A 17,887-nucleotide genomic window follows, 5' to 3' on the forward strand; every position below is an offset into this window, starting at 1 on the left:
GAACAACTCGAAATGTGAACAAAAACAAAGCCGATCGCCCCGCCTACACTGCGTTGCTACCCCAGGTCCTAAACTCTAATGGAAATGCGCCACGGCCTCGGACGGCCAGCGAGGCAGCCCTCGGGCTCGTCCAGAGCGAGGACGCTTAGGGACGCTTAAACGGGGCTACCCCGCTGCAGTGGAAACGCGCCATTAGAAAGGGTTTATTTGTTAGTAAAGGTACATTTTGCTAAACATACTATCCAAAACTAATCATCTTCAAGGCATGCATGCTTTTCCCACATTGTTCTTATCATAACTGGAAAACTGTCTGATCATAGTTGCACACTAGATGAAAGGACATTTGAAGGGAAAAGATGGTTGATGATAATTGATAGCATCAGTCCACTGTGTTATAGCTAATGGTGTACACAATAGTACTTTACAGCAGTGGCCCTCTTCAGTCCCATATTTTGTATTTAGTTTTCCGTAGAGAAGCCTGCATCATGTAATCTGAGAAGCTTTCTACATTGGGTGAGCCCAGTGCTTCAGAGAACTGTCATTATAAGCAGAATGACCTCTGACTCAGGCATTTAAAAACAGCTTAACCTGTCTAGTCAATGACGAAAAGCAAGCCAGAGAATCATAGACCGAGCTGGAGAATCCCTTCAGGTGAGAAAGTAAGTTCTCCGTTTTTAAAGAGTTATATAATTGAGATGGATGGAGAAAAAAAAACGGAAAACATAGAAAGTGCAGTCCATCACCTTGCAGCCATATGCGGTCATCTCTGATTTGACATCTGTGAGTTGTATTCAAACAAAGTAAGGGGAATTCAATGCTCTCAAACAGATCCAGGTGAAGGGTTTAACAAATAAAAACAGTATCACTATCCTGTATGCACTACATGCACAGAATGTAATGACAGGAAATTGACGAGACTTGGGCGAAAAATACACTGCAGCACCAAAACCATAAAACACATATTTGTCTACAGCTTGACTTTTGGGTTTGATTTCTTTTTTGTCAAGAACATTTCAGAGCTTCTTTCCTGGACATGAAGACGCTGAGCTAAAACCCCAAGAAATGTAAACATGCCAGATCAGACTGAACATGAATCTATATTCTATGTATATCACTCTGTATCAGCCAAACGATGTGTCTCTATTAAACATACACTATTATATTTAAACATAGTTCAAACTGATAGGGGTTACAGGAGAGTGCGGTGATGCAGCAGTTGCATGCGACTCATTTCAAAAGGGCTGTATGTTGAAATAATGTTCAGGTGAGTGAGCTGCGGCAAAGCCTTAAAAGATCAAAGCTATAAACCTAAACAACCTTCTCATCTGAAGCATAAAACAGCCAAATGATGTGTCATGCAAACACAGATAAAAGCATGACGTTATCGAGATCAATAACTTGAAATCCAGGTCAGGATTATCACCACATAATGGCGTGTGTCTCTTGGTTTTTTATCCTGGGTTAATGTGCTTCCTAATGTGTCAATACTCCATGTTATTGTGCGTTTCATCTGTATTCTCCTATAGTGCTGTCTACCGTCATATGATAATGAATATGCTTACATTTACTATGCAAACACTGCATAGAATTTGTATCAATCATTAATCCAGACATAGGTTTGCTGAGCATGTCACTTCTTCATTCTGAAAATCATTCACAGGTGGCTGAGCATATTGCATTTGTATTATCCAAGCCCAATTCCTCATGATTATGATTTCATTATGTTAGAATTCTGACATACGAATCTCAATCAATCTGGGTAGAGATGAGGGCCATCATGACACAGCAACTTCATTCAATCCAGTTTCACTTCAGGCTTGGTTTGAGATGTCAGGAAGTCAAACAGATTGAATGTGATCATTAAGAATGATGGGATAATTATCTTTGAGCCATTTTTCCCAAAATCATGAGAAAATAAGTCACTGCTTTTTAGTAACAGGCAGTTATTATTTGATTTCAAATTAATCTGCAACTTAGTGTGTCAACTCTAAGAGCAGCGTCAGGAAGAAACACACATGGCCACTTAGCCCCTTAGCCACTTAGCCGCTTTTCCGTTCACTGTATTGAAGCTTGGCAGCAACAGCATTCAAAGCCAAGAGCCGTCAGAAACGCAAGGCTCACACACACTGTCAGTAGCCTGCTAGTGCATGTGTGCAGGCGCGTTTCTTTGCATAGGGTCTTGGAAAAAGACTTCCTGCATTATGGATTCATTGTGTAATTGTGTAGAAATGCTGGAATACAGCATTATTTAAGATCATGACCTTCTGAGTCTATACAGGCAGAAAACTGGAGACATGATGTGTCTCCAGGATGAAAGAACAGCGGCACACTTTTGCTGCAAACACAAAGGGACAATCCGTAAACCACGGTCAGAGTCTATTTATCAACCAACAAAACACTTGGTTTGTAATCATTCCAGACACCACCAATACAAAAGAAAACCTTCACCAAAAACCTTTAACCCAGTATTCCAAACAGAATAAAAAAGTGTAACTTTCAGTCTACCCACACACAGCAGAAATACTGGTCTCATCTCTTCTCCACAGGAGCACCAGCAGGAACATATTAAGTTGAAGACACTGGACAATATTGAGCATGTAATCTCTTGTGAATACTCTAACACTGCTTTCTCCTGTCTGCCAATACACTAACCATGCGACCTTTAAAACCTCAGAATGTTTGCACCACATCATTTTCATGCCTTAACAGGATCCATCATGTTATTTGCATGTATCTCAAATGATCTACCAAATAACAAGAAGAAGAAGAAAACAAAAAGAATAAAAGCAGGGAAGAGAGGAGAAAACTAATTGCAGGAAACAAGAGGGAGAGTCTAAAAAAAGAGATGGAGAGAAGGAGGGGGGATTAAAAGGGCAAGACAACAAAGGAAGGTGAAGAGAGGAAAAGTAGTTTAAGAGAGAATCAAAAAAAATTGAGAGAAAGCAACGGAGGCTGTGCTGCAAGGTTAAATGTAATGAGCTCAGTGTTTATCGACGAGTGAATTAGGGACACAATTACACAAGGGAGAGAGGACATTTTCTCACACAACACACACACGGTCATTTCAGAACTTGCTGATACCTGAAACAAGACTGTAACGTAATGCAACCTCAATACATCTCATTCTCTCTGCTGTGCATGAAGAAAAGGTGCCACTTATGGCGCGTTTCCACTGCAGCGGGGTAGCCCCGTTTAAGCGTCCCTAAGCGTCCTCGCTCTGGCCTCGGGCTGCCTCGCTGGCCGGCCCAGGCCGTGGCGCATTTCCATTACAGTTTAGGACCTGGGGTAGCAACGCAGTGTAGGCGTGGCGTTCGGCTTTGTTTTTGTTCACATTTCGAGTTGTTCCGTCGAGCTCCCGCTGGATTTTATCATCCCCAATGAGATGAAGGAACGTCGTCGCCTCCTCGGTCGACCACGGTGTGCTTTTCTTAGAAGTAGCCATTTTTGTAGCTCCTCCGTTTACAAAATGCTGTGTATAAAAATGCTGCAAGCTTGCTTCTAGATATATATGCGACGCTAGGGATGAAGTCGCGCGCGATCTTGTGACGATTCTCTCTGACCAATCAGCAGTCGAGAGTGTTGACGTCACTAGTTCAGCCCTGGCCCTGGTCTGAGGGAACCACGATTTTATGAGGCCGGAAAAAGAGGGAAAACGTACCCGCTGGCCGGTACTACGCTATATGGAAAGGCCACCAAAAACCGGCCTGGCCGCTTGAGGACGGTTAAGGACGCTTAAACGGGGCTACCCGCTGCAGTGGAAACGCGCCATAAGATGACAATAACCAGGAGGGCCGATTCGAACAAGCTTAGAGCTTCAAGTGTGAAGACATCTTTCAATCACAGCACTTGTCTCCATGGTGTTGTTCCTGCACTATTTTGTATTCCATATTTTTATTTTGGTGTTTGTCTCCTCTCTATGATGTGTCATCATGACATGAGACAGCAAAAACAAACAAATGGCAATAAATGAATATTCACTATCCTATCAGTTTTCCGACATCACTGTGGTTCAGGCTTAGATGCAAGGTGATGTAAAGTGGCATTGTATCTCTTTGACTGCCCCTCCTTTCCCTCTGTCCAATACCGTTACTGAGGCTGTTCTCATTAAAGTCAGAGAGTGATGGAGTAGAGCCCATCAATCTTACTTTAGGACCACCACAGTTGAAGGCTTGTGATACGAGTGAAAAGGAGGGGGGCTAGGGTGCAGCATGTGGTCTGTTAGTGAGGATGAAGGGGTGCAGACCCCAGTAGTGTCTGGTTTTAAAATCACCCCAAGGTTAGGAGATTTCAATCAACACGTCATTACTTCAAATTTGACGCGGGTTTGGGAAAGTAAGCTGATGACAGCACAGGATTGCCAAAGCCTATTCTGAAACGATTTGTTATACAATCTGACGGACATAAAGTTGAATATGCAGGCTTTTATGCTCTTTGACTCGTACGATCAGCATAAGAAGGCAGATTTGGACAAACAATAACTAAGGAATAATTAGAATGTTGCACTAGATCAACTCTGACCAATGAGGTAGGATCATTTCAAGGGTAAACCGGGGAAACGGACTGAAAAGAGGTGATGAAAGTTTAAGTGCCTAGGACATTGGCACAGAGGAGGGTTCCTGGGAAATCTGTTAGGATGACAGACACTGAGAGTAAGGAACCGGCTCAACCAGATCATTCACCTAAACCTGCACATACACGGAAACATAGGTACACTTACACACCCACTCTCTGCAGCACGCCATTAACACGTTACAGAACAACATGAATTTGTAAAAAGGTTACCATGTATGACGGCTGTAAAATGAGGATGTTTACATAGCCTTGGCCTGTGAAAGTATTCAAATTCATTAGTATACACAAACCTCTCAGAGGTCTTGCTCTATCAGAGGTACAACAGCCAACAAACCATATGGTGTAATGTGATCTAAGATACCCAACACCCACTGCAAGACAGCCTGCAAAGAAAACCTACTGAGTTCTGACAATACCAGTCACTTCCTTTCTTTGATAACAGGAATGTAAAACCAAAACCCATTGCAATCTCCAGTAAATCTCTGTACAGATGCTTACAGTAAACTTTGAACTATTTCAAGAGTTATGCCAGGTAGGTCTAGACAACAGCAAATACATAAAAGCGGGATGCACAATAATCAAAGACATTCTCCTCAGAGAAATGTAAGCATTTAGAAATAGCACTCTTCTATAATGCCAGTAGAAAAGAAACATAATTCTAATTAAATGCAGTCAAATGCATTTCCATTCATTCATCTTAATCATATCTGGCACATGCTTTGGAGAAGTGAGGATCTGCTTGCAGGAAGCATATGCTATTTGCAGTCTCCTAGCCTCAGGCATAACTGATCCCTAATCATAGGTTGTGAGATGGCTGGCCTTTCAGTAGTAAGTCACCATCTTCACAGCCTCAGAAAACAAAGAAGGAGCAGAATTCCATCTGTTATCAATGTACTGTAACTCATACCATAGCAAGAGAAGAAGGAACCCATAACTTCATGTCAGCCTGACGTTTCTCTCCTTTGTTTTGGGGGAGAGGAAATTACAGTACTTTTGCTTCTCATTGTAAAAATTGTAATAAGACATATGTCTGAGTCAATATCCCGAAGAAACTTGCTTAGGAATACAAGAAGCAGTTTTCTTATATAACGTAATGACTGGTCTGCAGTGCATCTATTCATTATTTGTTAAAGAAATATATATAAAGAACTGTGACCACACAGTAAGGTCAGAACAAACACATGAATGCACTGTGACTGACCCCAATAACATTGAAATAGTTCCCATGTCATGTCATCATTAGTCTGGACTGAATGACCCCATTTCAGGATCCAAGCACTAATCATACATGTTCTGAGACAAGAACATGGCAGTCTAGGACTTCTGTGCAAACATTAATCAGTAACTTTACATATTCATCAGTCAAATCTCCATGTTGTCAACAGAACCAGATGAGCCGAGTTTACAAACTCAGTCTCAGTGTCAAACTAAGAAAATGAAAATGTGTATAGTGTCCTCCAAGCTTAGTGATTTGGGATAACATTGTGGTGCATCTATTTAAACACCAACCTGCACATTTCTGAACACCATTGATTATATCAGTCTATTCAAATTAATATACAAAGGCAGGGAATGACAGTTTATATATACAGTATAAAAAGGAAACATTTTAATTTTCAAATGAAATGTGCCAAAAAGAAGAAAAAGCATGTACCTGCTGCATGCTTTCATCTCGCAAACATAAAAGTATAAAACCAACACACCAAAACATCATCAATCAAACAACTTGAAATCACTAGTATTATAAATCTTTCAGAGCACCAAGATTGCAGTCAGATATCAGCCTTTCCAGAGGTGCCATCCGTGCAGCAAAGCAGTGTCAGGAGGAGGCTGTTTCTTTGAGTTTGATGTGGCTCTACTTAGGTGTCCATGAGACAAACAACAAACCATTCATCATGCTATTGCTCCTCTGGGTGCTTGTCAAATCAGATCAAAGGCATCGCCATCAGCATGACAAAAAGACTGAGTCATCTCGGAATTATTTCTTGTGAAAACCTCTGTAGCCTTGGGCTGCAATCACTTCACTGTCCTTTTGGAAGAGCAATAAAGGACTAGTTCACTTACTCAATAAGCCATGCACAATGAAGATACAGCCAAGGTTGAATAGCAGTACATAAAGTGAGAGCAAAACAAAAAAGATAAATGGCATCAGCAAACTGAAACTAGATGTGTGCATGTCTAGAAAATGAGCAGAGAAAGAGTGGTTTAGCAATTGTCAGCTAGTTTTCCAAAGTGAGAAGTGAACATATTCAATATCACTCGGCAACAACCAATTTCAGGCCTCAACTGGTTTAATATTTCGATGCTAAAATATAATTACTTAGGGTTAAACCACACTAACTCCTGACTACACTCGTACACTTCCACTAACGCACTTGAAACAGTGCCCTGAGAACTATTAAGAGAGAATTCCCAGAAAGGGAAGTCCTAGCTTTGATTTTGAATACTTTAAGCTCCAGATCACAAAACCTGTCGAAACCTTTCCGTTGAGTTAATCAACTTCACAAAGACAGGAATCCAATTTAGCAAAGCAAACTTGTGTATCACTTTTATCACTTTGTAGTTACTAAGACAAATAAGGCAAAAATGGAAATTAAAGGAAGATTATCTATCACAGGGAGGAGAGATTACACGGTTATTTAGCAAAGGAAATGAAAAATTGCCCTCAGCTTGACAGAAGAACAACAATTTAAATTGACAACATAATAGATTCCAGACCGGTAGGGAATGGTTCAATAGGGTAATTATTAGTGGTGCACGATAATTATCGGCCCGATAATTATCGGTCCGATATTAGGAATTATGACGTCATCCCGATAAACCCGATAACAGTATTAATAGCCCCGATAATATACAATATATTTTTTGGGTAAAAAAAAGAAAGAATACTGCGGTGTGGGTGGATTGGGATGAGGGGCGCTTGTTTTTTACTCGGCTCCTCCCGTTTTGCCAGTACTGTGGTATTAGTGGTTTAGGAAGAGGGGAGTTCTTCACAAATCCAGCGCTCCCTAACTCATGCCTGGCTGTGACGTAAATGGTGTGCGGCCGTGAAGCGAGGACAGTAATCAAACATGTCGCCGGTAGTATGGGACTATTTCAAAGTTTCAGAGTTAGATAGTTCGCTTGCTATTTGTATTAACAAATGCAGAAGTTCCACGAGGAGGGAAAAAGGCAACGAGCTATAATACTTCCAACCTGATTAGTCACCTGAAACATCGCCATCGCTACGATGGTGTGTTAAAAGCGTACGAAGACGCCTGCGCTGCTAAACTAGTGGCGAATCCAAAGCCAGCTGCAAAGGCACCGGGGCTTTTACCTATCGATGAGGCTTTTGAAAAAGGCAAGAAGTTTGCCAGAGACGACCCCAGGGCTAAAACGATCTCTAACTTCATCATAGAAATGATGGCGCTTGACGAGAGTCAAAACTGTTCTTGGCTTTGTTTTGTCATTTGCTCACTACTAGTCTTTTTTTTACCACCAGGTGTGCAAAAACTACAGGTACATTTAATATATATTATATTATTATCGGTTATCGGTATCAGTATCGGTCTTGAGAAGCAGGAAGTTATCGGTATCGGTTTCAAAAAACCAATATCGTGCATCCCTAGTAATTATAGAAGATCAATACATGTGTGCTTTAAAGGACAATAGCCACGTCTTTTTGACACAATGCTATTTTTGAATATTGGTAAATTAATCAGGATGAATTATATTTCCGGGAACTGCTGTTTCTACCAGCATGAAATAATTGAGCTCTACTGATAATGAATACCGAATAAAAAATGAATGCTGTAATGTCCTAAAGTCAAACCTACTTTAAAGTTAAAATCAGGGTTGAAAAATATCTTGGAATAAGATGTTTTCCTTCCCTTACTCTAGTTTGTGAGTCTCAACACACATAATAAAAAACGCATTAGGTCCTGATGTAGCCTGGATCATTGATATGGTCAGGGGCCTCATTTATAACGCCGTGCGTAGCATTCACGTGGGAAGGTTGCTTACGTAGTAGAAATCCAAAAAATAGGTACAGAAATGTTCCGACATTTTCCGATTCACCAAACATTGCGTACCGGCGAGGAAAGTGCGTACAGCACTTCCTACGCCGGTTTCCCTTTATAAATCACAATCGACTCGAAATGCGGTGCAGCTTTTGCGGGCTTCACGTAACGCCCATATTTGCCTATAAATAGTCAAAGAAATGCCCATTCATTCATTCTGATAGCAGGAAATGACGACAGAACAGCTAAAAAAGACATCTCACACCGTGTCAGATTTTGGTTATTTTGGGGAGGTCGAGATAAATCATATTGTTTGGTGGATGCCGTTTGAACCAGAGTAGCAGCATGGAGGTCGGATCGTCACCAAAATAAATAAATAAGTGGTCCGAAAAAGGTTAATGACAAAAAAAATACACATAGCCTAACCTTCCTCAGGCAGTGTGTTTGTAACGGGGACAGGAGACACCCCCTTGATGAGAAACTAAGAAATGATCGGGGAATCCCTCCGGAGTGGAGTCATGACGACTGGATCTGAATTATTTGTTTGTATTTGGTGGTTTGTGTCCCAGCTGTCGATCAGCTGTGCACAGCGTCTCCACTGCAGCAACTCTATATCCACCAGTTAAAGGAAATACAACTAATGTGTTGTGTTATATTAGCTGTACAATTTACCACATATGGTGTTCTTAGTTTCCATACCTCCTGTGTTTTATGAGCGACTTATCAAGTCTTAGCAAACGGCATAAAACATGATTAAACATGGTAGTATATAAAACCATGCTCGTACAACCTATAGAAATGCAAAACCGCATCATTTATGAGAAAACATTTCATAACATTAACACAACATATTCGAGGTGGTTTTAAATAACATATGCGTATTTATTTATTTCTCCAAGTTATGTTTTTGTGTGCACTGAGGAGTCTCAAACAGGCGTTTGTTTAATCATTTTAAGATTGGCTTTAATCAATGTTTGAAAATGAATTCTTCATATGATAAATGAGAGGTAACATTTTGTTTATGGTATTATTTCCACATATTTCTCTCCATTCTTCCTTCTGCCAACGGTGTCACAGTTTCTCGTCTCTCCCGTTGTTGTGCTTAGTGCGTACGCATGGGTTCGAGTTTGCGTGGAGGACCGCACGGTTTCCCGTCAAGTTAGTATTTTATAAATCGCAAACATTGCGTAGAAACTGGCGTACGCAATTTTTTGAGCGTATATCCCTTTATAAATGAGGCCCCAGATCACTAGTTAGTATTTTAGTGTACTGCAAGTATACTTGTATATTGGAGATTAGGACCAAATTACCATGATGCTACACAGACACTGAATTAGTAAAGGCTCTTTAAATTTAGTCCATCCTTCAAGGCAGCTCATCTAATGAAATCAAAATGTAGGTTGAACAGTGTTTGATAAAAGCTTAGTGCAGCTACAGACTATACACAACCATGCTTATTTACTTTATCCATTGAAAGAAAAGACTTTGTGTGTTCATGTGCTGGAGGGTTCAATGACCCAGAGTGCATTAGTAGGATCAAAAGCCAATGACAGACAAAGCCGCAGGACCATTTTGATAGTGCTTTTTCAACTCTTACATTGCACAATCAAGTCATTATAATCCTTCCAAAAAAAGAACAGAACCCCACATAAATCATTTAACAACTAATTATCGTTTGTATTATCCTACCTAGTGTGTGGTAGTAGCACTGTACTTCTTCTCAAGCTCTGTTTTTCCAAACATTTGACCCACTTAAAGAGCCTGTGACAGCATCCCAACAACTGTTGTGCAATGAAATATTGGGCTACTAGTCATCTCGAACCGTCAGTTTAAAAAAGAAAAAGCGATACCGTTCCGTTAAATATCAATAATTTCGAACATCGCGGGGAAATTCCTTCGACTCATGAAGTTTTGGGAGAAGCCGGAAGTGACGTCAATGCGGGAACGCTTCACTGTGCGGCGAGAGAGCCAAACACGGACAAAGTGTGTTGTCATGCGTAGAAATGGTGAATTACTGAGTTTAGGCACGTTAATAACGTTTTAATGAAGTTGACTACAGTATATTCATATTTGTCAGTGCTTTGATGTCAATTCGGCGAACATAAACAGAAATGATCGTGGTGAAGATGATGATTACATTAGGATTACAAATCGGTAGTGAGAGCTGCTGAATTTCCTCCCGTAGGATGTGATATAAAAACAAATCGATTATTTTTGTAGTTGTAAACTCAAGTGGATGAAACTACATTTATTAGTGCTTTCATGTCAATTCGGCGAACATATGATACATTAAATGATCGTGAGAATGATGATTAAAAATCGTTTGTTTGTGCCGGTCTGCATTTCCTGATGAGAAAACAAACCGATGCTTTTTGTAGTTGGAGTACACCAACATGGATTAAACGTGTGGTTTTTTCACCACAATGTTGGGGAAATTAATGGATAAAATGCACGGATTATTATTATTCCCACTCCGATCGGGACACTAGGTCCACCGTTTCCCCGCAGCGAGGCTCCCCCCGTTGACAGTTTACGTGGGCTGGGTGCAGTGGCGGACTGGCCATCGGGACGAATCCCGATGGGCCGGTACCGAAGTGGGCCGGTCGGATAGTCACTAGCACATCCCCCATAGGCGGCGCGTGAGGCTCAGGTTTGGGAAGGCTAAATAACTTGTTTTACCTGACGCTGCCCGCCTCCGGCATCTATAGAAAAGAGATCAACTCAGTGTGCGGAGTTTAAATCTCTCAAATCATATTACAGGATAAAGGAAATACAGTTTAAACTGCCGTATGCAGAGAAGACGCCGACGTGTCGCACTTATCATTCATATTACATCATCAATCAGATCATCGATCATATAATATATCATATATTTCCTTATCTGAGTCAGCTTCTCCAGCCGTATCTGGCCGTGCAACACTTACAGTGTCACACACTGTATGCAGAAGTATTATTTTAAGCAACACATTATGTTGACGAAACACTCGAGTCAAACGTAATTAAAGTCAGATCCACTCGTGTCTTAGACGTGAACGCGCTCTCAGCTGGTGAGAGAAACCCTGGCTTGATTTACCGAGTTGATAACCAGCGTCGTAGGACCGCTTAGCGAGATCTCGTTTGTTAGTTTGTTGTTGTTAGTTTGTTTGCTACTCAAACATATCCAGGGTCTGTTGAACTGGCTTCGTAGTACAGGGCACAGGTGGCTGGCAGCGCTAATGTCAAAGACACAGACATTGCATTATATTTGTATTTTACCAGGATGCAGTGACACAAATATTTACATATTTACATTTACTATCTACAGCCCCTGACATCCCCCACTCCCCCCGTTGACAACTTACTAGCGGTACCGAAGTGGGCCGGTCGAGAGTCCCGGGATGATTTTTAGTCCCATTCCACCACTGGCTACATGACCGTATGATCGCCCATATTGACGCACCTAATTCCTAAACTTCTAACAGATACAACATAAACCGATCCTTCAGCCTCATATGAGCTCTCAGACACGTTCAAAATTAAACTGTCATCGCTGTCTGAGCTTGCTGCTGTGTGCGCCATCGTGCGTTTACATGCAGATGCTGGGATCCTGAACCGTGCAGCTGGAGCGCTGTGCCCGCAATGACGTCACACATCATTTGGCGGGACTTGAAGAATCCCCGAGAAGATCCAGAAAATGGTCAACATTGAAGGGCAGATTAATGGTTATCAAAGTACAAATATCCAAAATCAGTTCAGTAACGGTTTTCAAGGGGACAATATTTACTCAAATTGATGGGTTTGGATGATGGGGGAAACTCGTGTCACAGGCTCTTTAAGTATTTTCTTAGCAAGGCACTCAATTTATAAAGGGCTACTACAGTTTATGAAGCAGCCCACATCCACATTTTTCAGGCTTTTCATGTTTAGACGATATAATGTATGCATAAGCTAGCCAACCGATAATTGGGAATATACACAGAATCATTATGCTTTGTTGTGAGCCCCTCACAGTCAAAGACAATTCATTTTGACTTACATAAAACTGTTCATGGGGTTAAAAACCACAATAGATGTAAGAGGATTCAGAAAGACAAATTTAACATAAACATGGAAAGACTCACTTGTTGACCTTTTCTACAGAGGAGAAGGTTGTCATGCAGACACAAATTATATTATGAAAAAGACAAAACAGAAAAGAGAAAATGTGTTGTCCAAGTGGTTAAATAGACCTGCAGCAAAAGCGTGTGAAGTAGCCTTGGGCTGCTTCTCAGGTCGATTAAATGAAATCCTTGCTTCCCTCATTTGCGTCGTTTCCCTGCGTTTAGTCCCTCCCACCAGGGAAGCATGGAGGGACGCAAGGAAACCACGAGAAGCAGGGAAATTAGTTTTAAGAGCAATGGGACGTCCTTTCCTCCGGAGCGTCACGTGAAGCGACGTCCGTTTGTGATGACGCTGCACAGCTGTTCGTCTGGCAGCAGCCAGCTCTGTACCCGTTATTTCCACAAACACCCCCGCCTCTGTTAGTACACATTTACTGACATAAACATTAGTATCATCTGTTGTAGATCCAAATACATGAAATAAAATAAGAAGTCATTCTCAAAAAAGATAAACGCCATTCTTAAAACCCAGTTAGATTAACATTCATTTGACTGCACACTTTGTTTGTTTGTGTGGAGCAAATTCATATTTTAAATAGTACGTAATGAATGACCGAATGGAAATGACAATAAATGAAAATGTAAAACGAAAAAAGCGATCATGAAAATGTTTCCAATAAATGAATAAAAAAATGTTTGACCACTTTGTTGTTCAGATATATCACATATTTGTAACTAAATGATACATGAATTGAAACAAAACACAGTATAAACTGAGGAGTGAGTCCCGTGAGGTTCATGTATTTTCTTCACTCCGCTGGGGTATTGCTCTCATGTCAAGAAGCATCAGATCAGTGCATGCACTGCTTCGTCCAATCAGTGAGCGATACACAGTAAGGGGCGGGGTGAGTATCTGAGGATTTCATCGGAGGATGGTCTGGTGGTTCCTCGGTTATCGCTCCTCCATGATCGCTCCTCGCTCCTCGATCCTCGGTCCTCCGGCAGAAATAAGAGTCATGGGACGGTACTCAAGATGGCGCAGGCAAATCAACTTCCGGTGAGACCGAGGACCGAGGAGCGAGGAAATGAAAATAGTCGACCTGAGAAGCAGCCTTAGAAGTGAAACAGTCTCTGTAACAAAGGCTTAGCTAATACAGAAAGTGTTTTGTTGTTCAAATGTTATAAATAAATAAAAAGTTATTATGTGGAGTGTGTAAGAGGTGGTTTACAGTGTAAAACACATTAAGAGTTATCCCCGAACTAAGACTCAGAGTAGCTTTTTAGCTCATTAACAGGCAGCTAGTTTACAGCTAAAACGTTAGCATTTAGGTTAGCTAGCTATGGAAGAAAGTCAACACTTAGCAAAGAGTCAGATAGCCTGCAGATACAAATGTATCTGTATCTAAGAAAAATTAAATGATAGACTTACATTTATATGCTGGCCAGTAACACAAAAAATAAAATATATATATTCCTTTTTGCAGGAAACATGATAGGCCTATGTCGAGGCAGGAAACTCACAGGTGTAGATATTTGTCTAAATGAGTGGGCTACATCCCGTTTAGCTGTATCCTACTACTCCTTGTGGACATGGTCCCAAAGAAGGGCCTGAAAGAGCTAAATGGTATGGGCCCATCGTTAAAGTTATTAGTTCCACCTGTGCCATTCTTGCCATGAAAGAAAAAGATAATTTTAAAATAATGTCTAATTTTAAAAAGGAATTAAAAAAATATATGTGGAGTAATAAGCTTTTCGAATGATTTTTTTATTTTTATTTGTCCTCATTAAATCACTTAATGTTCCCCATTCACTACGGAGCCCCCTAGGGGACATGGAGAAGAATGAAAAAATTATTTGAAAAAAATAAAATGTTTTGCGAGATCTCGCAAAACCCCGTTGCAGTTTGTAGACGGTCCCTAAGCACTCCTCTCCCTCCTCCAGCTGCAGATTGTGACCAATTATTGATGTTTAGCTCGGATGACGGCGCGTATCGAACTGTTCTGATAAAAACGACTCTGTAGCTCGTTGTCTACCTTGATATGATTGTAAAGTCATGTTGTTTGTATTTTTACAACGTTATGTTCATGAGTTATTTATCCGCGAAATTCGAATCTGTCAATAACTCAGCTCAGAGGAACGTGCATGTCCCCTCGCTCTGAGTGTTCTCTTGAGGTGTCTTCACTTATGTGAAACCCTTTTATATATACAGTCTATGTGTGAAACCCGTGGCTATTGCCAAGCACTGATGTTATATCTTTATATTTAAGGCCAAGCTCAAAGTAAAATCGATGAACCACTCCATTGTTGTGGTTTCTGTGTTGCCGTAGCAGCCGAACTGACCAGGAAGTACTAAATGAAAAGTATTGCGAGATCTCGCAAAGGGGTTTTGCGAGATCTCGCAAAAGTATTGCGAGATATCGCAAAAAAAAAATTGTTCTTCTTCTCCATGTCCCCTCGCGGGCTCCGTAATTCACAATGTCTCTTACAAAACGGCAATATTTAATATAGGCCCTTTATATCTACACACAAGTACTATGAACTGTGCTTATATCTGACCAGCTAATGGAAGATCCAATAATTATTAGCGATTTATTACCATACATTCACATTTTGTAATGTGTCACTTTTCTTTGTACAGACACAGCAATTAACAATAATTTAAGATGTAATAATAGAGTATAGCAGCAACAAAGAAATAAATTGTGCTAAAACCCACATAGCTACTCATCATAACACATCATAACAGGAAAGGGTCTTTGCAGAACATCTCCCCATTCATGCATGATGGGGAAAAAAGCCTATATAAGACATGTATCAGGTGATTCCTCTGAAAGACAATCTTTTAAAGGTATTATCTTAATCTTTGACAAGCACCCCATGCTTGTGCTTCAGTAATGAGTTTGCTTTGACTGCAATCTTCGTGGTGGCCACCGAAATAAGCTGTTGACAAAACAGCGGATCACACCCAAGAGAGCCTGACGTGGCCTGCATGTCGAAACACCGCAAACCACATAGTTGGCCTTTGCTACAACTTGCTCACAGTTGGATAAAGCTGGAGGCAGGAATAGTCATTTCACTGAGAGGTGGGATGAGAAAAACAAGATGAGCAACCCAAGGCTCTCCAGAAGGCTACTGTACTCAAAACAAAACAAACTCTGATTAAGTCTTATACAAATTACTTACTAATTAAATAAATCCACATATTGTCCTTGTCAATTACCCAACTATGTTAATATTTGGAACAATACTTATTAATGGGTAAGTGAAACACATGTGTACAACACTCAACACCATACAGAAAGAAGCATTTGGGTTGTTAATGGAAACCCAACCACTTCCTTGACACAGTGATCAATCAAGCATGTCATATGAACCATCAAACCATTGTCATACAGCTCTTAAAACAAGGGTAAGTTGGAGTGTGTTTTTTCTTCAAACAGGCAAACTGCTGTGAGGGCAGAAATATTCTTGATTGTTGAGTTAGATGTTGATGAAGAGTGTTATTTATTTTCTGGCAGAGAATAATTAAAGCCAAACTGACCAGTTACCCTAACTGACCCTATACAAAAATATTCTTATTTTCCCATACCATTTAAGTTTGACAGACAACAAAGCTGTGTTTCCTTGGCTGCCTTCTCCTATTGAAGTTGAAGTAAACCGATTGGATTAATTCTGCCTCCAGAACAGCTCTGCCTCTGAGAAAAGATTGTATAATTCTAACTTTAATCTATAAAAGCTTGGGAAAAGCTTCTCCGATTCACAAAGCAAAGTTTGGGAAGCTTGTCCTGAGAAAAAGTGGAGTTACAGCAGCCTACTGTATACCATAATTGAATGGGCAAGTAATTTCTGTGTGTATTTTAAGAGCAGAAACAGGGCGGCCCCATGTTAAGACGTGCAAAGTGTAGACAGTGGAAGCTGTCAGGACAGCTTTTAAGAACGTGTTCGGATGGTTGAAAGTGCTTTTCCATCTTAGCAGCATTAGCAAGCATAATGTTGGCCCTTTCTGCTTGAAATACATTTCTTTTAACAGCTTGTCACCTTGTCATACTTTCCATTTGACTATATCTACAAAAACAATATAGGTTATGTAGTCCATCTTCCAACTAAATCCAATGGTAACAGAAGCTAAACAATGTGTAAATGTTTCTTTATGAAGGTATATTGCAAATGCAAACACATCAGAATGTAGAGAGGGTGGTTCGACAGTACTGAGAGAAGTGGATTTATATTTTCTCAGCTTTCCATTAACAGTCCTGCAGCAACTTGCCCAACAAAATATTTAAAAAAATTAATTATCTTTTCGAATGCAGCAATGCAATAGCAATATGGCCAAAGAAACAACGCCTCTGATGAGCAGCTTCTCTAAAACCATAAACTGCAGGAGGGTTTCGTGTAACAAAAGATTACCACCCTTTCTGCCATGTTCTACTGTGTCTCATTGGCTGTGGTGAAACTAATTCCTCCCAAATGTGACCCATCAGCTACCAGCCAGGTCACCAGAATTACATGAAAGGAGCTTAATGCTAACCTTTCCCAAAGCAAACCCATTATCTTCTGATGACTAATCTGTGATAACAAACAGAAGCGTTAGAGCTACGACTGCGACCATGTGGCACAATGTGTGAGCGTGCGTGCGTGTGCGTGCGTGCGTGTGCGTGCGTGTGTGTCTGCCTTCAGATCAGAAGTTTGGGGGTTGAAATCATGTTGGGCTCAATATGAACAGACTTTTCTTTTGTCAATGATAAGTAGGAAGCTGCAACAATCATTGGCACACCAACAGTTATTGAATACACATGTGAAAAAGCAAGGGCATTTTGGAACCTCTCAATACCATCTCTAAGTCTAACATTCCTGAATCTATAAAGACAAGCCTTACAACACAAAAGCAGGGCTAAGTCATGCGACATCAAGTGCAGTAAATTGCTGCCATTGTTTTGCTTCTAACGGTTCAGGCTAATGATTAGCCGGATTATCTTAACCAGTGGGTTAAGATAACAAAAAGGACCATTCACAAGGCTGTGGCTGGGATAGAAGAAACACAAACTAGATGCTATCTGGACCTTGTGTTTGATATGTCAGCATGGTCAAACCAACAAGAACTATGTCTGAAGGGAGCCACGTTATCTCATAGGAAAGAAAAAACAATCAATCATATGCCTAAATACACACTAATTAACCATGAACTTATTGCCGAATGGTGTATTATCCCTGCTTAATATGTAGACGGTTTGACAACAA

The 17,887-nt window shown here is 40.6% G+C and overlaps 1 protein-coding gene across 4 annotated transcripts in view; it reads right to left on the reverse strand.

Annotated features, from left to right (window-relative positions):
* The window catches only part of pard3aa (par-3 family cell polarity regulator alpha, a), a 318,714-nt gene that overhangs the window by 293,728 nt on the left and 7,099 nt on the right, over positions 1–17,887 (reverse strand). The window lies entirely within an intron of this gene.

This window comes from Gymnodraco acuticeps, unplaced genomic scaffold (genome assembly GCF_902827175.1).
Source record: "Gymnodraco acuticeps unplaced genomic scaffold, fGymAcu1.1, whole genome shotgun sequence".
Taxonomy (NCBI): Eukaryota; Metazoa; Chordata; class Actinopteri; order Perciformes; family Bathydraconidae; genus Gymnodraco; species Gymnodraco acuticeps.